The sequence below is a fragment of the Vombatus ursinus genome, unplaced genomic scaffold, assembly GCF_900497805.2.
Source record: "Vombatus ursinus unplaced genomic scaffold, bare-nosed wombat genome assembly UNPS02007284.1, whole genome shotgun sequence".
In the NCBI taxonomy this organism is placed as follows: domain Eukaryota; kingdom Metazoa; phylum Chordata; class Mammalia; order Diprotodontia; family Vombatidae; genus Vombatus; species Vombatus ursinus.
In genome coordinates this window covers 6,909,883-6,933,534 of record NW_020947062.1, presented here as the reverse complement: position 1 = coordinate 6,933,534, position 23,652 = coordinate 6,909,883, and the positions used below count along the sequence as shown (strand labels likewise).

General features: G+C 41.4%; 2 protein-coding genes across 3 annotated transcripts in view; one reads left to right on the top strand and one right to left on the bottom strand.

Moving 5' to 3' along the window:
• WDR25 (WD repeat domain 25) overlaps positions 1-11,458 on the bottom strand; it is a 249,064-nt gene extending 237,606 nt beyond the window's left edge. The window contains exon 1 of the mRNA XM_027849223.1: positions 11,258-11,458. The gene's annotated coding sequence lies outside the window, so the exon portion shown is untranslated. The remainder of the gene's footprint in view (positions 1-11,257) is intronic.
• Positions 11,459-11,558: 100 nt separating this feature from the next.
• Positions 11,559-23,652, top strand: part of WARS (tryptophanyl-tRNA synthetase) — a 42,512-nt gene continuing 30,418 nt past the window's right edge. The window contains exon 1 of one of the 2 annotated variants that reach the window (XM_027849137.1): positions 11,559-11,630. The gene's annotated coding sequence lies outside the window, so the exon portion shown is untranslated. Of the gene's footprint in view, positions 11,631-19,217; positions 19,314-23,652 lie in introns of those variants that run through there. The other variant, XM_027849136.1, reaches the window with a different exon arrangement.

Below are 23,652 nucleotides of genomic sequence, written 5' to 3'. Positions count from 1 at the left end.
TAGAGATCTTTGGTTTATCTCCACTGATCTACTGAGAGGAAAAGAAGCCAAAATATAACTGAACCATTACATAATACATACATTCTCCCCGCCCCCCCCAGGCAAGGAATATAGAAATGATAAATGATGGAGATGGGGGAAACATCTCCAGAATGGGATAGTTTTAAGACCATTCTCAGGGGAGAACTTTTAGCTTTCTCAGTCTTAATGGGACCATAATACAGTCACCAGACATACATTCTCCTAAACAGAATAGCACTTCACAAATATTAAATGCAAGATATAAAATTTTAGATGTTTATGTAATACCAAAAAGAAGATTAAAAGTGGCCTATTTTTTCCCTCTGAGATAAAAGTCAGCTTGGTAATATGCTATTCTTGGTAGTTTCAGCTTATTTGAGAGAGGGGGGAAGGCTGCAATTCTGAGCTAATACTTAACCATAAATCTTTTATTACAATCTTGCCCCTAGAATGAAGGATCAACACAAGTAGGACCATAAAATAAGAACTGTATTTTGATCTGAAACAGTTCAATATCACAATCCATTTTCTTTTTATTAAATTTATGAAAAGAAAAATAAAGGGAAATATGAAGCATCTAAACCCCTTGAACATGGGTGCTTAACTTTTTTTTTCCATGCCAAGGATCACTCCCTCCTGCCCCACCCCAGCAGTCTGGTGAAGCTTTCAGAACCCCCTCTCAGAATAAGGATCTTTTAAAAATGCACAATTGAAGGTAATGCTAAATTACAGTTAGCAAAAATAGCCATGTAATTTTTTTTTTCCAATTCAAGTTCACAGATTTCCTGTAATCTTAACGCCAGGTTAGGAATCCCTGCTCTAGGAGGCAACTGAATTATACTTCCTCAACATTAAGTGACTGAATTAAATGAATGCATGTATAATTTGGGTCAGTTCCAAGGCTTCAAATTCCTTGCCAAGCCCTATCACATTACTTCGTTCTCTTTCTTCTTTCTTCCCTTTCTTCCTCAGTAATTAGCCTCCATCCCTCTGTCATTATCTCACTCCCCAGTGACATCACAGACACAGCTCAGTTTTCCATTCCACCCTATCCTCTGCTACCATCATCAGTGATTTTAATATATGTCAATAACCCCCTAATCCCTGAATACAGAGTATTCAACTTCAAATCAAAGTACTTTCTTCTCATAACCATAATCCTATGAAGTAGGCAACATGAATACTACTAACATCATTTGTCAGTCAGTCAACTAGCATTTATTAAGCCATACTATGCACCAGGCACTTTGCTTAGCTCTGGGAATACAAAGAAAGGCAAAAAGCAGTCCTTGCTCTCAAGGAGCTCATAGTCTAATGGGTGAAACAACATACAGACAGCTATGAACAAAAAAGATAACAGACAGGATACATTAGCGGTAGTCTCAGAGAGAAGGCACTAAAATTAAGGAGGGGGGCAGCTAGGTGACACAGTGGATAGAGCACCGGCCCTGGATTCAGGAGGACCCGAGTTCAAATCCAGCCTCAGACATATAACACTTACTAGCTGTGTGACCCTGAGCAAGTCACTTAACCCCATTGCCTAGTCAAAAAAAAAAGAAAAAGAAATAAAATTAAGGAGGACTGAGAAAGGCTTCTTGCAGAAGATGGAATTTTAGATAAGATTTGAAGGAAGCCAGGTGGGTGCTAGGAGGTGGAAATGAGGAAGGAGAAAGTTCTGGAGACATTAGAGACAGCCTGTGATAATGCATGAAGTTGAGATATGGAGTGTCCTATCAAAGGAATAACAAGGCCAGTGTCACTAGATCAGTGAGTAAGTGGAAGGCAGGAAGTTGTAAAAAGACTGGAAAAGTAGGAACTGGTCAAGTCATAAAGGGCTTTAAAAGCCAAACAAAGGACTTTACTTTTGAACCTGGAGATAATAGGGAGCCACTAGAATTAACTAAATAGGGCAATGATATGGTCAGACCTTCAATTTAGGAAGATCATTGTTATAGCTGAATGGAGGATGAACTGGAGTGAGAAGAGCCTGGAAGCAGGAAGACCATCCTATATACGTGACATTACGCATGATGTGACAACAGCCTGCACCAAGGTGACTATTGGAGAAGAGAAGGGGTAGTATAGAAGAGATGTTACAAAGGTAGAAATGACAGGATTCGACAATTGATTGGTTTGGGGAGGGGGGGTGAGAGTGAGGAATTAAGGATGACAGTAAAGCTACAAGCCTAGATGACTGGAAGGATAGTAGCCCCCTTCACAATCAAAGAGAAGTTAAAAAGAGGGAAAGGTTTAGAAGGAAAGATAACGTGTTCAGTTTTGAACATACTGAGTTTACGAAGTCTACAGAACACCCAGTTCAAGATGCCTAATATACAGTTGGAGATGTGGGAATGGAGGTCAGGAGAGAGGTCAGAGCTGAACAAGTAGATCTAAGAAGCCATTTGCATAGAGATGATAATTAAAACCATGAGAAATTAATTAGTAAAGAGGGAGTAGTCCAGTAGGAGAAGAGGGCCCAGGACAGAGGCTTGAGGAACACCTACAATTAGCAGGCACAACTTGGATGAAAATCCAGCAAAGGACACAGAAGAGGAACAGTCAGACAGGAGAACCAGGAGAGCAATGTCACAAAAACCTAGAGACAAGAGAATATCAAGGAGAAGGTGATCCACAGTGTCAAAGGTTGCAAAGAAGGATAAGGATTGAATAAAGGCCATCAGATTTTTCAATTAAGAGATCACGAGTAACTTTGGAGAGACCAGTTTGGGTTGAATGATGAAGTCAGAAGACAGAGTGAAAAGAGTGAGAAGAAAAGAAGCAGAAGTACTTGGTGTAGATGGCCTTCTCAGGGAGTTTAACCACAAAAGGGAAGAAAGATAAAGAACTACAGCTTGTGAGGATGCAGATGAGGAAGCAGATGAAGACAAATAATAACTTGCCCATGGTTATACGGCCACTAAGTGTAAAAAACAGGATTTGACTCAGGTCTTCTGACTCTAAATGAAACATCACTTTCACTACACCATGTCTGCTCCTCTCCCAATTTTGGCCACACACCAGCATGGTCACACTCTAGGCCTTGCTATCTTATAGAACTTAACTTTAAATCACAATCTCTAGATATAACTTTCTATCCACATATCTCACCCTCAGTGTTTTTCACCCTCTTCCTGCTTCCCCATCCTTTTATCCCTCCTAATTCCCCTAGTCTATCTTCCCAAGCTTCACTTGCCTCCATGCCCAGTCTTGACTTGCATTGTCTTCTCATCCCATCAGCCACCTTCCACAGTTCCTGACCAAATACTCTCAACTCTGACACAGAAAGTCACAAAAATCAAGATGATTTCAAACACTATAAGCTTATCATGGGCCTCCACTGCTATTAGGCAATACTGTTTTACTGACTCCCTTATCTCATTCCCTACAATGACTTCCACACCTTTTCTTCTTAAGCCTCCAACCACATTTAATGCACATAAACTGTCTCCAACTTCACCAAAACAGAGGCCATCCAATGGAAGGTCCCTCAACTGCCTTCTTCTAGTCAAAATGTAGAGGTAACATTCCTTTCCTTTTATCTCAAAAGAAAAGGTTAGCCTTCCTAAGCCTAATTCCTTTACTCTGTGATCTTGATCTCATCTCCTACAGCCACTCCAAGACCAAATTCCAACAATCTTTCCCTCTCCTACATTTTCAATCTCACCTTCTCTAATGACTCCTTCCCATGTAACTATAAACATGCTTGGGTAACTCCAGTTTCCAAAAGTGTTCCCCCAGCTCCTTCATGGAGCTACCATCTTCTCCCTCCTTCCCTACTAAACCTTTTAAAGTAATAATCCATACCCTATATCTCAAAGTCATCAACAATGTCTCCTCCATCCTTTATAATCGAGGTTCCAGACCTGCCATTCTACTGAAGCAGGAAGACCATTCTATTACTACTGCAATAATCCAGGCATGATGTGACAAGAGCTCCCTGCCCTCTTAATCACAAAGTCCAACAGCCTTTTTTTCCCTTTTTTTCTAACAACATCCTCCTCAGTCTCTATGGCCTCTATCCAAAGCTTCAGTTTCCTTCCTCAGCTCCTTTCTCTGCCTGTCCACTGAATGTATGTGCAATCGAAGATCATATTCTTAACCTTCTTCTGTTTGCCTCTCTCAATTACTCCATACACAGATAATTCCCAAACTATATCTCCAGCCCTGACTTCTCTTCAGAGCTGCAGATTTGTATTTCTAATTACCCCCAGAACATCTCCACCTTGATTTCCCACTAGGACCTGAAACTCTACTTGTCTAGTTTTGATGATTACTATCTTCCCCTCCCCCTAAACCAGTTCCTCCTTTTCACTTCACTATTTCTGTCCACGGTACCTTCTCTCCCATGTATAAAACATTGGCATTACCTTTAAATCTCCCCTCTCCTTTAACTCTAACATACAATTACTACAGTTTATGAATGAAACCTCAAGAATATCTTTGGTATTTATCCCTTTCTCTCTATTCTTTGCAGCACCATTCTAGTATAAACCTTTATTATCACCTGCCTAGACAATCATAGTGGCCTCCTAACCTTTTTTCTCTCCCACCCATCCCACAGACTTCTGCTAGATTTGTCTCCCTGATACTTCAGTCTATTCAAGTCCCCGCTCTTGCCAAGAACTTTCCAAGAGCTCCCTATTTAATACCAGGTAAAATTCAAATGTCTCTGCCATTCATGACCTATTATAATCTGGCACCACCCTCCATTTCCAGTCTTATGTCATACCAATCACCTCAACATACTCTATATTCTACACTATTTATCATTCTTCATACTCATCCTGTCCTTTCCCACTTCTGTGGCTTTGCTCATGATATTCCCTAAGTCTATAATGCCCTACTTTTCATTTCTGCCCACTGAAATTCTCCCCATGCTTTAAAGCCTGGTTCAAATGACACATCCTTATTTTAGTAATGATTTTGCCTCCCACCCCAATCTCATATACCACTTTCGTAATGCCTCTTATATTTTAGTGGTTGTTCAATCGTGTCTGACTCTTCATAATCCCATGGACCATACTGTCCATGGGGTTCTCTTGGAGAAGATACTGGAGTGGTCTGCCATGGGTTGTTCCTCCAACAAAGTTTCCCAACCCCTCCATGTCTCGGGAGAGGTCTTTGCAAATTGCTGATGACAAAAAAAAAATCATTAGCTGGTGGTCGACCTTCCAGTAATGAGCCTCTCCTGTCCCCTTCAGTCCATCAACAAACCAATAAGTATTTCAGTGTCTTGCTCAGGGTCACAAAGCTAGTAAGTATCTGTGGTCAGATTTGAATTCAGGTCTTTCTAACTCCAGGCACAACCCTATCCACTGAACCACCAAGCTACCTCCTACCCAAACAGAGGTTAGTGATTTGCCTAAGGTCACACAGTTAAGTTTCTGAGGCTGGATTTTAATTCAACTCTTCCTGATTCCAGGCCCTGCATTCTATCCACTGAGCCACCTACCTGCCCCTTGTATTTTAGTAAATTGGGTCAAATCCTCCACAAAGTCCCACTCAGATGCCTCATCATGGCATGAAAGTGATTCTCAGTTCTCAAACTGAAGGTACACCAATGGAGAATGGTTCTGCCAAAATAGAAAGGCTTTGAGTCCACTGTCTGAGACCAACTTAGCCAAGCACAGAGAGACTCACCAGTTCACCAATAGGTGACAAATTATTTGACCATGACAATCTATGAAGTAAAGGGAAATATAAATGGCCCTCCAAGTTGGGCAGTCCCCTTCCATTTCTGTAGTGACAGTGGTAGAACAGCTGAAAAGAAATCTGAGGGTGGAATCACAACAACCTATGGTAGATACGTGGAGACTGCAGCATAGCTCCCATAATAACTTTCACACCAAGAACTAATATGAGGGATAGATGGCACTGAGGAAACGTATGATGTGAAAGGGGGTGGGTCAGTTGGGTGATAAGAAAAAATTATCCAATGCAGAGCCTAAGTGCTCCACTGGGACACAAGAAATATAACAAGACTGAGAACACCTACAGCACACAAGGAGATCCCCTGCAGATGATCTATGGAAGAACATGAAAAGAAAAAGTCAAGTTCAAAAAAGAAACACGTGAACAAGAATTTTACAGGATAAAAAGACATGGGTAAGTTACAATTTGCACCAGGAAATACCAACACTGATGAAATCAGATCTAATTAAGTTCTGATCCTCTTACCAGATCCTAAGTTCCTTGAGAACAGGGAATAAATATTATCTAAAATGTGTATCTCTCCTAGTGCCTAGCACAATGTTCTGTACATAGGAAGAGCCTAATAAATATTGGCTGAATGAACTCCTTAACAATTTTGGTCCTTTAATTAAACACTTCCCCCAAATTCTAATTCCTCCATTAATGTTTCCCTCATTGATTCACAAAAGTGGCAACCTCCACAAATATTCCCACATCTTCACATAAAACTTTTATAATAAACTACCCCATTAATATTCTACAATTTCCCTTACCTATAGCTTACTTTCAATGTAAATACATGCCTTGTTTGATGCATATTACTCAGCTGTCTGCTAATCTAAATATTTGTCCATGTCAGTATTATTTGAGTCCATTCAAAGCAACATTTGTTAAGTGCCTACCATATAGACAAGACCCTCTGGTAAACTGTGGATACAGTGATAAAGTAAGACACAATCTTTGGCCTCAAGGCACTCAGAGTCTAGTAAAGAAATAAAACAAATATAGAAAAACTATAATAAAATTTAGAATATAGGTGTAAAAGGGATGGTCCAAGCAAAATGCTATGAGAAATATACAAAGAGATTAATTTAATTTAACAGTAATATTTATTAATCATCTACTGCATGCAAAGCATGGTGCTAGATAAGATACAAAGTTTAGACAAGTCATAATCCCTCACCTCATGGGTTTACAGTCTAATAGGAATGCAAAGATGGCTTAATATTAGGAAATCAATAAAATAAACTACACTTATTTCAATATTTGAAGGATCCACAGTTTCAGTGGGTTGTGTTGTTCTTCCAGCAAAGTTTCCCAACCCCTCCATGCCTTGGGAGATGGTCTTTGCAAACTGCTGAGGAAAAAAAAAATCACCAGCTGGTGGCCAGCCTTCCAGTAATGAGCTTCTCCTGTGCCCTTTAGTCAATCAACATCAACAAACCAATAAGCATTTATGAAGCACATATTATGTCTTTGGTACTGTATTAGGCACTTGAGAGATACAAAGAAACAAAACAGCTCATGTCTTCAGGGAGTTTGCCTTCTATTACAGGAAACAACATGTACACATAATTAGATATAAGACATATACAAAATAAATATGAGATAATTTCAGGGCAGGGGAGAGGCAGAAGAAACTGCGGTAGATCATTAAGGTCTCATGTAGAAGTAGTACTTGTACTGAGCTTTGAAAGAGGCTAGGCCTTTCAAGAGGTGAAGAGGGGGTGGGGGGAGAGGGCATTCCTGGCATGGGGAACAGCCTGTGCAAAGGCAGAGATGAAAGATAGAATATCACGTATAAGGTATAGTAAGAAGGCCATGGTAATTCATGCAAGACAGTAATGTTCCTTAAAAAAAAAAAGTATGGGTCTCACTCTATAAACACCACAGAAATTTTGTGTCACCCTCCCAACGATTCAAATCAAACCAATTTAATTAAAACAATAATCCCTTATAACCTTTTAGTGGGTACAGAGCAGTGTCAAAAGATTTTAATGACCAATCCACTATCAAGAAGGTAGGCTATTTAAATTATCAATCCAAATCAAACCAAAAAGAGAATGGCAAAATGGTAGAGGTCATAAATCGCTGGTCTCAAAGCCTGGAAGACCTGGATTCAAATCTTGTCTCTGAAACATACTGGCTGTGTGACTGAGCAAATCATGAAACTTTCAGTACTCCAGGCCACAATCTTAAGATTATAAATAGAAGAGATGGTGCTGACCTGCATTGATAGAGGCAGCTCCTTCACCTCTACCAGTGAAATCACAGGTCCAGTCCCTAACCTACCCAAAACTAATGCTAGATTCAAAATACATTTTAATTGGCACTATGTTAAAAGACATCATGATATAATGGATGGAGTATTGGAACTAAAGCCAAGGGGCTCTGAGTTCAAATCTTTTCATAAATGTAAGAGACATGACCCTCGACAATTTGAAATCTCTCACCTTCAGTTTATTCATCTGTAAAATGGGACAATAATAACACTACACAATGCTGTTGTGTAGATCCAATGAAACACATACAAAGAGCTGTATAAACCTTAAACCCCTATATATACTCTGTTATTATTATTCACCTACAATTTGCCCCACCATAAACCATACCATTCATTTGAGAGCCAAGAATTAAGGGTATAGTCTGTGGTCATAGAACAGGAAGAAAATTGACATGGGATTCAACCTATAATCTAGTTTTCTTTAGCACTGCCTTTTAATCAATGAAGGAAGAGTCATGTTAGAAACATTAATGCAATCCAAGAACACAGAAAGAAGCGCTGAGTAAGAAGAAGTGAGAGGGAAAAGAGGAAAATGAAAAGGGTTACAGATTTTTAACTATGACCATAAATGTCCTGAATTGAATTTAATATTGATTTTTCTTAAGCATTTCCAAAATTCATAGAGGATGATACTACAACACAGTATCAAAAATAAATTAATTTTAAATAACAGTTCTCACCTACCTATGTGTGTGGCTTTTAAAAGAACATACAAGATTCCTGTGCCTCAGGAGTTTACAGTCTGAAACACACACAGTATAACAAGCAGGTATACCGGAATAAAAACAACTCATATCTATGTCACACTTCACAGGGCTTTCCTCACTTTTCCTCACTACAACTTTGTACAGGACAGTATTTATTTATACTTCAATAATCTTTCATCTTAAAAACAGTGTGGGCATCCCTTCCCCATTACAAATCACAATCCATCTTAGAAGATAGTCTTGGAAACTTGCTATGGCTGAAAAATGTATCACCCTTGCAGACAACCTGGAGAGGAACCTCTCTGAACTAGAATGGTCTTCCAATGACAATGTGTCCGGACTGGGAGCAAAGGAAGTACTTAATCAATCAACCAATAAACATTTATTAAGCACCTACTATATGCCAGGCACTGTGGTAGGCCCTAAGGATACAAAGATAAAAATTGAAATAATCACTGCTCTCAAGCTTACATTCTATAAGAAGTTGATGTATGTGTATAAAGAATAAATACAAAGTAGCTAAAGAGGGAACACCCTACAAGTTGAGGAAGATTAGAAAAGGTTTCATGAAGAATGTGGTACTTGGGCAGTGTTTTGAAGGAAGAATTTGAAGGATTTGATGAGGTAGCAGTGAGGGAGTACTTTCCAGGCATGGCGGACAGGCAGTGGAAGCATCTGGACATGTGATATGGAGTGAGTACCATGAGGAACAATAAGGCTAGTGAGCCTGGATGATAAAGTATGGAAAGGTGAATAATGCAGAATGAGGTTGGAAAGATAAGTTGGAGAGAAATTGTAAAGGGATTTGAAAGACAAATTGAGCTTATGCTTTATACTGGAGGTAATATGAAGGCACTGGAGTTTGTGGAACTAGGGAGTAACGTGATCACTTCTGCACTTATGGAAAATCACTTTGACAAGTGTGTGCACAGTGAACTGGAGTGGGAAGACGAAGCAAGAAGCATAATTAAAAAGCCACTGCAACAGTTCAGATACTGTTAAAATAGAAACAGCAAAACTTATCGATAGATTGGATAGGTGAGGTGAGAGTGAAGAGTTGAAGATAACACTGGGGATACAAAACTGGGACATTTGAAGAATGGCAGTGCCCTTGAAGGAAATAATAAAATTCAGCAAAGAAGATTGGGGGGCGGGTGGGGGGAGGGGGAGAGGAGATAATGAATTTTGTTTTGGACATTTGAGTTTGAGATATCTATAGAACAAAGGTCAGCAAATTATGGCCCTTAGGCCAAATCTGCCAGCGTGTTTTTGCATGATCTAAAAACTAAGAATGGTCTTTACATTTTTCCAGATCTGGCCCTCTGGCCATAGTTTGCCTACTCCTGTTCTAGACATCCAGGATGAAATGTCCAATAAGCAGCTGGTACTGTGGGACTCAAACTCAGGAGATAGATTAGGACTGGATCTATTGGCCTGCAAGTCACCTACACAAAGATAATAATAGAATTTCTGATGCAGGGAGGTGGTGTAGTGGATAGAGCACTCGGAGAAAAGAAGTGGGCTCAGAACAAAGCCTTTGACACAACCAAAAATGAGATGCAAGGTAGGGATGCTGAGCTACCAGAGGAGACTGAAAAGGACCTGTAGTTATTATTATCGCCATTTTATATATTAAAAAATAAACTCAGAGAGGGGAAATGATTGGCTAATATTCAGCCATTAAGTGACTCAACTCATCCTCCACTGCATGTATCATTTATACACTAAAGGGGGGAGGAAGAAGAGAAGAAAAGGAAAAAGGGGGAAATTGTAGGAAAGGCAGAAGAGAATAAGTAGAAAAGGGAAAAAATGAGAAGAGGAGAGGAACAAAGAGAAGTGACGAAGGAAGTGAAAAGGTGAAGGACAAGATCTTGAAAACAGCGGGGAATGGGGGAGGCCGGGAAGACAAGGGATGGGGATGAATGCATGCAAAGGGGGCAAAGATAAGAAAGCAACTAGTAGGAGCTGCAACTAAGTCACGGTACAAAGAGTGGACAAGAGAAGCAAGGAAAAGGAAGAAACACAAAAAGTGGGGAGGAAAGAAAAGGAATAGAGAGGGAATTATAATTGAGGCAGGGGAATGTAAATAGGAGAGAAGGAAAGAGATGAGAACAGGGATGAAGAACAGTAGCATTTACACTGCGCTTTAAGGTTTGCAAAGGATTTTTCAATCATGATTGTTTCATTTGACCTTCGCAATAACCCTGTGGGATAGCTATCCCTACCCATTTTACAGATGAGATAACTGAGGCCGGGCAGAGGCTCCGTGACATGTGCAGGATCACACAGCTATTAAGTGTCCGAGGGAGGATCTTAAGTGGGATCCGCATGCTGATAAGGCTGGGGGCCAGATTAGAGAGAAGGGAGGCCAGTGACCAGGAAAGGAGCACGGCTGGGGGCCCTGGGGCAGGGGCTGAACTGCTAAGAGGAACTGGGGCTAGGGGAAGCGACAGGGGCGGGGACCGGAATGGGGGTCCGGGAAGCAAGAGACAATAGGGCTGGAGCGGAGAAGGGACCCACTGACCGCACTGCCACCCCCCTCTTTCTGCCTCACCTTAGCCCCCAGCCTCAGCCCCAAGGCCCGGAGCCGGATCTCCACTCGACCGGAAGCGCTTTGTCCTTGGGCCTCGGGATCCGGGTACAACCCTTACTCTGGAATGGCCCGTTCCGTCTCTCCACTGGGGTGCCACCTACCCAGGTAGGAGCAGAGGGCGGGGGGAAGAGGAGAGGGGCTTTCCCGAGTCCGCGGAGCCTCCCTCCGCCCACTAGGCCCCGCCCCGCCCCCGAGAGCCAAGCCAATCGCCGGCCGAGCAGCCCCGGAAGCTGTTTCTGGCCGGACCGCAGCGCAGCTGCACGCCTCAGCCTCGCTGTCACTGAGGCCGGCGGCAGCGATTGCGGCGCTGGGACCGCGAGCCGGGAGGGCCTGAGTGAGTCGGAGCGGGAGGGCGGGCCGGGATAAAGGGCTGGGGCCACCGGGGTCTCCCCACGAGCCAGGCCCCCGAGGGGACAGGCAGGAGGGACGGGAGGGGCGGGAGGGGACCGTCCAGCCATAGCCACCGCCCGGCCCTCGGGGAGCCCCCGGCGAGCCCCCGGGCCCTCCTGCCCTTCTCCCCCGGCTGCTCCGGCATCGGGCATCGCCGCCTTATCGCTCCCGCCTCCTGCTCCTCCACTCGCTCCTTCCTTATCCTGTGGGATAGTGGACTAGAGGTGCTATTGAAATGACAGCTGGTGGGATTCCTCGTCCACGCCTCTTGCCCATACCCTAGAATTTCATCATCTTGCAGCGTGATGCGGCGGAAGGACTGGACGGGAGTCACAACACCAGCTTTGCCACCTCCTACCCTGTGTCCTTGGACAAGTCACTTTACTTTTCTAAGTTTCAGTTTCCTCATCCACAAAACTTGGGGTGTTGGACTAAGTGACCTCGATGGTCCTTTTCGGCTCTTAATTGATAATCATCCCTTCCCCTTTCTTTTATTCCCCACCACCCCCACCATCCATCTTTTCAATTGCCTTATTCTTTCCTTGCCCAGGCCAAAGGTCTGTCATCAGTGTTGGGGCAGATGGATGGGGCAATGAATAGTGGGACTTGGAGTCAGAAAGACTTGAGTTGGAATCTTACCTCAGGATACTAGGACTCAGCCGAGTGCCTGACACTAGGAAGGTGCTTAATAAATGCTTCTTTACCTGACTCTAAACAAATCCCTTAACCACTCTGTACCTCAGTTTTGTTATCTATAAAATTGAGATAATAATAGCACCTACCTCACAGATAAAGTGATTTACAAACTATAACGTGTTATTTAAATGCCAGCTATTGCCATCAGTTACCATCGTCGTTATCATCATTATCTCTTCTTTCTCTATGCTAGTCCAAGAATTTTATAATAATCTTTTCCTCCTTACCAAAGTCTGGAATTTCATCATTTCCTTAGCCACCAGACAGTATCCAAAAGGCCCTTCCATCCCTTGATTCTATGACCTTCCATTCACCCCACCCACCCCTTTTCCTTTCTCTTTCTCTTCCTTTTTCCCTCCAGGCTCTGGAATTTCATCATCTCCTCTCAGCATACCCTGGAATTCCATCTATTGTCTTCCCTCTCTGTTTCTCCCCATTCCCTGGATCTTCAGTACCACTTTCCCTTTGACCATTATCTCCATCCCAACAATTATTTATTCAGCTCCCTTGGTATCTCTGACACCTGAGTACAGAACTGGAGAAATATGACTAATAGCCCTTCCCCCTGCAGTCAAGAGACTAGCTGGGTATTACAATGGATAAAGCACTAGATCTGGAGTCAAGAAGAACTGAGTTCAGATATAGCCTCATATGCTTACTGGCTGTTGTGTGACTCAGAGCAAGTCCCTTTCTTGAGCTGCAAAAATGGAGATGATAACAGCACTTACTTTACAGGGTTGTTGTGAAGATCAAATGAGATATTTGCAAAACCTGTTACAGTGCACATAGTAGGTACTATATAAATGCTTATCTTCTCCATTGTGAGGGAAAACTTTCTAACACAGAACTTCCCAAGAAGGGAATTAACCACTTAAGTAATAAGTTCCTTTTTACTAATAGATTTTCCAGTGAGGATTAATTTAAGGAATATTGTAGAGGGAATCCCTGTTCCGTTCAGTTCAACAATTCAGGCATTGAGTAAGTCCTACAGAACAAGGTGCCATGACATCGTCCCTGTCCTTAAGACACTTGCATTCTACTAGAGGAACACAGCATAGACAGAGATAAGTTCGACACCTAGTACTTCTGGAAAGAGCAGGTACTAGCATGTGGTGAATCACAAATGACTTCAAAGATATACAAGGTGCCACCTAAGCTGAGCCTTGAAAAAAATCAGGAGATCTCAGAGATGGAGGCAGGAGGGAATGTATTCCAGGCAAACAAGGCAGCCTTAGCAAAGGCACCAAACTGGAAGATGGCATGTTCTAGACGCAGGCTGGCACAGTGGGAAGAGCATTAGCTCTGGAGTCAAAGAGCTGGATTCAAATCCTACCTTTAACATTTGCTCTCTGGGTAATTCTTCAGCAAGTCATCATACCTCTCTGGCTTTCAGTTTCCTTGTCTATAAATTAAGGGAGTTGGACTAGTTGACTCTAGGGCTAAACAAAAACAGGGCAGTAAATTTGACCAGAGGGCTATAGTTTGCTAACCTCTCTTCTAGAGATAGATCAGACTCAGTTATCCAAAGCAGATTTCGTTATCTTTCCCCTGCTGATCCTCTTCTTTTGAGGTCCCTTCCAACTCTAAATCTATGATCCTGTATCAAATTGGAGGTCTCTATTTTAGACCAGCTTGTCTGTAACATAGAATGAGTGAAGGGGTCAATTATCATCTTTATGCAGATGACCCTCAAATCTCTATATCCAGCCCAAGTCTCCTGACCTCCATTCACACACTGACAGCTGCCTATTAGGTGTTTCTGCCTGGATGTTCCATTAATAACTAAACTTAAAATATAAAAATATAAACACAAGAGGCCATAGAAACTGAAAAAGATACAAATACATTTCTGTTTGAGCAGTTGAAAAGGGCTTTATAATGATATTCTGATATTCTAATGAGGGTAGGGGGAGAGAAATCAGTATGTTATAATAATAAGAATAATAGTAACTAAAACTTATATTTCACCTTAAGGTTTACAAAGTATTTTACAGATGTTACCACATTTGATCCTCATGACAACTCTGAGGAAGACAGTATTATTATCACCATTTTATTGATGAGGAAACTGAAGGTTGCAGAGGTTAAATGGCTTGCCCAGTGTCACACAGCTAGTAAATATCTGAGGTTAACGTTGAGCTCAAGTCTTCCCGACTCCAAATCTTACACTCTATTCACTGAGCTTTATCCAGGGGCCACCTAGTGTCTTGACATCCCTTCAGAACTTTAATGTCTGAAGAAAAATAGAGGTCCTAAGATGTGGATTGGTTCTATTCTAACAGTTTCAACAGGGGTTAGAGAAGATTGGGTAAGAGAAAGAACATATTAGTATAGAAAGAGGAACTGGAGGGGGACTTCCTGTTTCTTATAATTGGGGTATATAAGAAGAATATGCAAACATGGAAGGAGCCGACATCAGGTGAAATGACACTATACACAGTTTGGAACTGTAACAAACTCAACAGGAAGACAAACGGGTAGGGAAGAGGGAAGGGGTTAAGAAGGAGGTTAATACCGGAGAGAGAATAGTCACAAGCAAGATAAAAATCATGATTCTGAAGAAAAGACTAAAAGGGGCAGGCAGGGAGGGAAGGCTAAAATCTAAGGAACTGCCTTAGAGTGCCTCTTGGACAGTTAGGGAATGATGGCACAATAGAATGAATAGAATGAAACATTCTGCTATATTACAAAAGAGATTATTGCAGAGAATCCTAGGTAGGGTGAATGATTAAGAGAAAAGTGAGCAGAACCAGAACATTTTATACAAAGACATTGTTACATGGTAAAGGAAAACAACTTTGAAAGACTTAAGAATTTTGATCAAATCAGTGACCAAATTGTATCTCCAAAGAACCTGTGATAAAGCATGTTACCTGCCTCCTGACATAATGAAAACAAGGTAAAGAAAGAGTCATATATTGGACATAGCCATTACTTTGATTCATTTTGCTTGACTGTGCTTATTTGTGACAAGGGTATTTTTTGTTCTTCTTCAGTTAATGGGAGGAAGGGGGGAGGTAGCAACAGTAATGCTAAGAGACAAAGAGAGAAGGCCATTCAAACCTTTTTTTAATGCATAAATGAGAACAGAAGTTGAAAAGAAAACACAGACAAGCAAGACCGTTTTTGAAAGTAATAGTTTAGGGTCAGGCAAGATGTGACTGGCAGTAGCACAAGGAAGCAAGGATTCAAAAGTAGAAAATAGTGCGTTTATTTGAACTGTTTACTCATACGATCAAGATCGTAATCGAAAGTGAGAGCAAAGTAAGGGTGATAAAGACTTAGGAGAGGGAGTTGTGGAGTGACAGAAGTCTTGGAGAATTGGGTTAGAACTAAGAAAGAAATGGAAATGCAGTTTCTAACTGAAGAGCATGTCGAGGTATTTGGAGACACCCTGTTTCCCAGAGCCAAGGCCCAGCAAGCAAGCTGTGCCCTGAGCTCGGCATAACAATCCTTTGGGCTCTGGATTTCAGCCACAGCAAAATTGTTTCTTGCACTAGGTGTTCTCAGACCTCGGACAAGCACCTGCTGTCCACATTCTGGTCATGAGGCCTGCTGTGAATCAAACTTGTTACATTGTTGCTGTTGTCCCTCATTGTCAGGGCTATAGCTCACTGCATAGTGAGATGTCCTTATGCTAAAGTGGGTCCCTCTCACTACAGACAGGTCTCCGCCCCATGTGTCCTTGCTTGGAAGCTGTTTTCCTCACTTTGGAATAAATTAAACTTCTGTTTGTGTCCTGCCTCTCCTGGCTCTACCCTGCTCTGTTCAGTTCTGACCATTCCCAAGTCAGAGGCCAGTTACCAGTCTGGTTGACAAGAGGACAAGAGGAATTTCAGAGTTCTAGATCGTAGAGGTAGCACAAAGGTATAACCATCCCTAGGGACGGCTATGGTGGATTGAAGTTGTTATTTATGGTTATTGAGGAGGTTGGTGAACTGGGAGGCTGTGAAAACCGAAATGACATTAATATAAAACCCTTAGGTGTGATAGGTCAACTGGACAGAATGGCCTCTCTAATCTGTGGATGACCAGAGCCAAACAGAGCAGACTAGAGACAGGAGAATCAGGAATCAAACAGGTTTAATTTCAAAGTGAGAGAAACAGCTTGCAAGCAAAGCAAATTAGACACATATACTGGGGCCCCACCCCATGGGGGGGGCCCTGCCTTAGTTTGACCAAACCTTGATTTATATGTTTAGTGTAGTGTAGCAACAGTGGTGAGGCACAACAGAACAGTGAAGCAAGATTGTCTAGGGCCAAAAAGTTCGTTCATAGCAGGGCTTTATGTTTGGGCCTGTTGGTGTGTGGACAAGCTCAGGAACCATCATTTCTGTGATTTAGTTGCAGCAGTGTTCATCCAGAGTGTAAGTGCAAAGGATTGTTGTTATGCCAAGCTTAGGACACAGCTTGCTTGCTGGGCCTTAGCTCTGGAAAACAGGGTATCTTCTAATATCTTGACAGACAGCAGGGTTAAGGGAAGAAGGAAGTTGTGAGCCAGTTATTGGACTCCTTCAGGTCAGTCAGTAAGCATTTATTAAATGCCTAGTATGTGCCAGACACTCTGCTAAGCTCTGGGGATACAAAAAGAGGCAAAGACAGTCTTTGCTCTCAAGGAGCTCATAGTCTAATGGGGAAGACAATATGTAAACAACTATGTACAAATAAACTATATACCTGATAAACTGGAAATAATTAATAGAGACAAGGCAGTATCATTAAGAGGGATTAGAAAGAAAGAAAGGCTTCCCTGCAGAAGGTGTGATTTTAGCTGGGATTTGAAGCAATTCAGGATGTGGAGGTGAGGAGGAAGAGCAATCCAGGCATGGGCCATAGCCAAAGAAAGTGCCCCGAGCAGCGAGCTGGGATATCCAATCTGAGGAACAGCCTAGAGACCAGTGTCACTGGATCTAAAAATATGTGGGAGAAAGTAACCAATAAGACTTGAAAGAAGTTGGGGTGGAGGGGGAAGTGGCTAGGCTATAAAAGGCTTTGAACACCAAACTGAAGATTTTTTATTTTTTCCTGAAAATGATAGGGAGCCATTAGAGTTTATTGAGTAGGGAGGTGTCATGGTCAAGCTTGTGCTTTAGGAAAATGACTTTGGCTTTGGCAGCTTAATGGAGGATGGATTGGACTGGGGAAAGACTTGAGGCAGACAGACCCACCAGCGGGCTATAGGAATAGTCCAGGGATGAGGTGATGAGGGCCTGTACTAGAGTGGTGGCAGTGCCAGAGGAGAGAGGGGGCATATTCGAGAGGTATTGCAAAGGTGAACAACAGGCCTTGGCAACAGCATGAATGTAGGGAGTTGGGACAGGGAGGATGAGAGATGAGGAATGACAGATGACACTTAGGTTGTGAGCCTGGCTAACTGGGAGGATTTTGTTGCCCTCTACATTATTAGGGAATTTAAGATGGGAGGAGGGTTTAGGGGAAAAGATAATGAGTTCGATTTTGGAAATGTTGAGTTTAAGTTGACTACTGGGTATTTAGTTCAGCGTCTGAAAGAGTTGGGGATTGGAGGTCAGCAAGAGAGGTTAGGGCAGGATAGATAGATTTGAGATTCATCAGCTTAGAGATAAAAATTATATCTATGGGAACTGATGGGATCACCAAATGAAGTAGTGTAGAAGAAGAAGAGGGCCTGGGGCAGAATCCTGAGGAACACCTATATGTGATCTGGAGAGAGATCCAGCAAAGGAGACTGAGAAGGAGCTGTCTAACAAGTAGGAGGAGAACGAGGAGGAAGTGGTGCCCTGAAAACCTACCCTGAAGAGAGTATCAAGGAAGAGAGAATGATTAACAATGTCAGAAGCTGCAGAGAGGTCAAGGAGAATGAGGACTGAGAAAAGACCATTGGATATGGCAACTAAGAGACCATTGGTAATTTTGAAGAGAGTAGTTTTGAGATCAGAAGTCAGACTGAAAGGAGTTAAGAGGAGAGGAAATGGAGAAACCTATTGTATATGACCTCCAGGAGTTTAGCCACAGAGGGCAGAAGAGATACAGGACAAAAGCAGAGGTGAAAGGATTGAGTGAGGGTCTGTTGAGGATGAGAGAGTTATAGGCATGTTTCTAGGCAGCAGGGAAGGAGCCATAGAGAGGGAGAGATTGTAGATAAGTGATTGAGTGGAGAGAACAGAGAAGACAATCTGCTGGAGGAAACGGGATGGAAGGAGATTGCTTGTGCAGGTAAAATGGTTATCCTTGGCAAGGTTAAGTCTATCTCTTCATGTGAGATGGGGGAGGAGAAGAGTGGCAAAAGGCATTGGAAGAATGGAAGATGAGGAAGAGGAAAGAATAAATGCTCTGGTATAGGTTAGACTAGATAACCTCTGAGGTTCCTTCTAACCTTGATGTTCTATAATTCCTAACACTTCCCTCCCTTTGCACCATGATTCCTCCTTTCCTTCTGCATACATAAGACACTGATGCAGAAGTTTCAGTGGTGAAAACAAACAGAGAAAAGTGTAAGACCTAGGATAAGCTGGGTAATAACAGCTTGCAGTTCAGTAGTGCTTTAAGGTTTTATAAAGCACTTTACCCATTTATATCCAATGAGATAGGTAATACATTATTATCCCCATTTTACAGATGAGAAAACAGAGACCCAGAGAGGTTAGGTACAGCTAACTTATAAATGTTCTGGGTCTTGGATTGCATGAGCCAATCCTTCAAAAAGTGTGATCATCCCTATTTCATCAGCCAGGCTAAGTCATAAGATTATCTTTTTCATCAGGAAGGGGCAGCCTGTAGCTTTCAGTTTTGTTAAGTATTTCTCAGTAATAGGGTGGTTTCCAGTAACCCACTTCTGACCCGAGTAGGAGGAAGGCGGGGTTCAGAAGAGAGCTTAAATTGGGAACTGGGAAGGGATTGGTAGAACATCCTGCTGTAGCCTGTGTGTGCAGAGTTCTCCTCTTCCACCTGGGTTTGTATTCACGTCTTTGCTGATAGTTTTAGCTCTTTTTATTGCATGTAATTACCTTTTACCAAAGTGTTAGAGAACTTAAAGAAGAGAGAATGATGCTGGGGGGAGTAGTCAGGAGCCAGTGCATGTCAGCATCTTGCTTCCTTAAATAAGAGAATGAGCTGGGTTCTGTTACTGCTAAAGTTGTCATCAATAAGGAGAATCTAGAAATTAGTATAATAATTTTACTGTGCATAAATATATAGTGTTTGTTTTTAATACTTTGAGGTAGTTGGGGAGGTTCTACTTTATATTTGTGTGGTCTGAGAGGGCAGAACTTAGAAAAAAATGAATAGTTTTTTAATTGAATTTTATGTATTTAAATTAACAAATATCAATTTAATCTCCCACCACTCCACCAAAAAAAAAAAACCAAACAACCAACTTTGTAACAAATATGCATAGCCAACCAAAATAAATTCCTGCATTGGACATATCCAAAAAGATATGTCTCATTCTGCACCCTGAGTTCATGACCTCTCTGTCAGGAAAGGATCAGATGCTTCATCATCGATCTTCTGGAATAATGGTCAGGCATTGCACTGATCAGAGTTACTTTGTTTTTGCAGTGTTGGAAAGGGTAGAAGTTTTAGGGAGGCATATTTCAGCCCAACGGAAGAAAGAACTCCTAACAGTTATAGCTATTTAGACAATGGAATAGGCTGCCTCAGGAAGCAGTGAGGCTCTGTCATTGTAGATCTTTAATGGAAAACTTGCTGTCCACTTGCCAGGAATGTGGTCATGGAGATTTATGCTTCAGTGTTGGATGCGATTGAAATCCTAGAAATGTCTAAATATTTTGAGTTAGAAACTCAAAATTCTCTACTTTATTTTCCTTGATTCTACCTCCTTAATGAGGAAAATTTGGGCAGAATTACATTTCCATGATATTACATGAATATATTCTTACACTGCCTTCCAATTATTGTGAATAAATCACTTATCTAACTTTTTTAAGAGCATGTTTTATTGCATGGAGAATAAAATGTGGAAATAGAACTTTTTTCCTTTTAGTGGAAGAAAGACTTTTTGCTAGATTGATGTGGGGTAATAGAAGGTACACTGTCTTCCCAGCAGAAGACTTAGGTGGAGTCCTGGCTTCTAGGCTTAACTAGTTATATGACCTCTTCAGTTTCTCTGAGTTAATCTGTAAAATGTAGATAATAATACTTGCACTAGCTACCTCACAGGAATGTGGCAATAGAAGTGTTTTGTAAACCTTAAACCTTATAGAAAAGTCATTGTTAAGGAAGACATAGGTCTAGAAATGTTAGCCATCATCATTGTCACTATTAAATGGTAATGTTTGATTTCTTGCCATATTCTTTTCTTGGTGGTAACCTGTAATAAAGAGAAACAGGAAATTGTGGCCCCATTTGTCTTTGTGAAAGACAAGCTCTTTATTAGGTTGATGATAGAAACCAGTCCCTCATGCTGAAGCCTAGAAGTCGGGGGGGGGGGGGGGGGGGATTGTTGCTTAAAAAAAGGTTTGTTTTTTGTTTTTGTTGGGATTGGGGGGGGGGGGCGAGGGGAGATATTGTCATCCTCCCTTCCATAAATTCTCTTAGCACTGCTTTGGCACTCCACAATTGGGCTAGGATGATGAGGGATAGCTTCCATTTTTGACATTAAGAAATCTTTCTGAATCACCAGTGCTCCAGGTTATACATACTGGTGCTGCCCTGCACCTCTTTTGTATAATTGTCATATCCTGTTAATCTTTCTGACATATAATTTATATAAAATTCAACAATTTCCCTAGTTCTTATTTGTTCAGTGGTTCTCTTACTTTTTCCCCAATTCAACAAGATTTTGTTACATTTGTACTCTGATGTAGGCACTAGAGATAGAAAGCCAAACTCCAAGAGCTTACTTACATGTTACTGGAAGGAAGACGGCAGGTACACAGATAAGTGAGTACAAAATGTGCCCTAACTGGGGAAAATCAGGAAGGGCTTCTTATGGAAAATGGCACGTGGGCTGAAAGAGAGCTAGGATTTCTAAAAAGTGGAGGCGGGAAAGAGGCGCATTTGTGGCCTAAGGGAGAGCCACCAAGACAAAGAATCAGGAAGTGGAATGTCATGTATTCCAACAGCTAGTAGGCAAGTTTGGCTGGAATGTAGCATGTGTGAGAAGAACCTATGTGTAATCAGACTGGAAAAACAGGTCGGTGCAGGACTTAAAATCCCAAAGAGGAGAGTTTATATTTTAGCCTCAAGGCAGGAGGAATCTATGGAAGCTTCTTGAACATTGAAGTGGCTTGACCAACACTTAGCATTTAGGTCACTGTGAAAGAACTACTCAGACTTAACCTCTACCCTCCCTACTCAAAGCCCCAAACCTGCAACTGAATAGCTCCTATCATCCCCTCTGCTACCCTCTCCACAAAACTGGAAAGCTGTTTTCTTCCTTTAGGCAGAAGCCTTTGGAAAGCCTGCATTTTAGATTTAGACTAGATTATTTCCTTAAAATTGTAGGTCTACATAGTTCTTTCTCTAATACTTCTCATTTATTAGTATAGCGTTCATATTATTATCCTTATTCTCAAGTAAGACACTTTTTTTTAGTATGTTTATAAATATAGTTTAGGATATTTTAGGAGTATCGGTTTGGCAGCTGGGTGCCAAATGAATTGGGGGAAGGAAGGGCTTAATGCAGGGAAACCAATGAGGCAGCATTTGCAATAATGTAGGCAAGAGGTGGTGAGGGCTGAAATTAAGGTGGTTGTGTTGTGAATTGGAAAGAAGTGGGAGGAGGAAATGCTGTGGGGGACAAACCAATTGAATCAATCAATGGCAATCAATTGACTGGAGGTAGGAATAGAGGGCAGGAAGTAAGAGTGAAGCATCAAAAGCAACTCCTGGATTGCCCCTTTTGCAGAAATAAGGAAGTCAGGAGGAAGATTGGTTTAGGAGAAAAGATAATGAGTTCTGTTCCTCTTTTTCTCATCCTTCTCCCTACTCAAATACTGTTCTTAGAATGGTAAGAGTCTTACTGAACTCTCGCCCAGTATAGTCAAGTTCCTTGAGAACAGGAACTGGGTTTGGTTTGGTCTGGTTTTATTTTTTCCCTTTGTTTATATCCCCAATCCTTACCACAGTGCCTGGCACATAGTAGGAACTTCATAAATGCTAGTTTTCCGACTTACTGCTAGTCCATAAATAAAAGATTAAATATTTGTTCAATGAAAAAATAGTTTGTATTTTATTTTTAAAAGTACTTTTCAGCTTTTTCTTTAAAGATATAGTGTGATGTTCTTCCTTGATAACGAGTTTATTTAGCTTGGGCTTATAAGACCACCAAAACTTTCACATGAAAGGGATTTTTAATTATTTCAGATAAGAGTATTTCAATTGTGTTACTTCAGACAGCAATATTTATTAAACTACCTTTCCTTTGGAGGTCAAGAAACTACCTTAGGACTATTAGACACATTTGCGATTTATTAAACTCTCGAGAAAGAAATAATCAGGGCAGAAGGAAAAGAAGAGGACTGAGTAGAAGAAAACTGAGAAACAAGAAGAGAAGAAAGATAAAATGAGGAGAACTTCTTTACCTGTAATTTCATTGGTTGATCACCATATTTCCCTTACCTCTAACTAAGTGAAAATGCCCTTTCTGGTTCTTGTTTCATAGGCAGTATTCCCCTCACCAGCATGTTAAGAGTGGCTTTCCGTGGTCAATCCCTTAGCTGATTTACAAAACTTAGGGTCCCTCCTCCATGACTTCATGGAATTTTCAAGAGGAAAGAAAAATAATTTGGCAGCTAGCTAATGCCCTCAAATAGAAGCCCACACACCCTTTGTCTGTAATCAAAAGACTTATGAGAAATTGAAAGTTAACTCCTCAGGAGGGGTAGAGAGATTCCAGCTCTTGGACAAAGGAGAATAGATCCATAAGGGCTTGGGCTTCTGATGTCCCTTACCAGGACAGGACTTAGAAGTCACTAAGAAGAAAAAAAAGAAGTTGCTAAAAGAAGAAATTCAGTGGGATTGAGAGCATTTTTGGTAAATGTCATTTTCTTGATAAAAAAAAATTTTATTGTGAAGGCAGCATTCAGAAATTGGCCCATTATTTTAATTTTGTTTACTGACATTTGGAAAGTGATAAATTAGCCTTCTTCTGATGCTTCAGAAGTGGCAGTAATTCTGGATGTCTATGCCAACAAAGCACAAGCTCTGGGAGATCCTACCAAATTAATAATAATGCCAGCTCACAGTTATACAGCACTTTAAGTACTTTACCTACATTATCTCATTTGATACTCACAGCTCTCTGAGGGAGATGCTATCCCCAACAC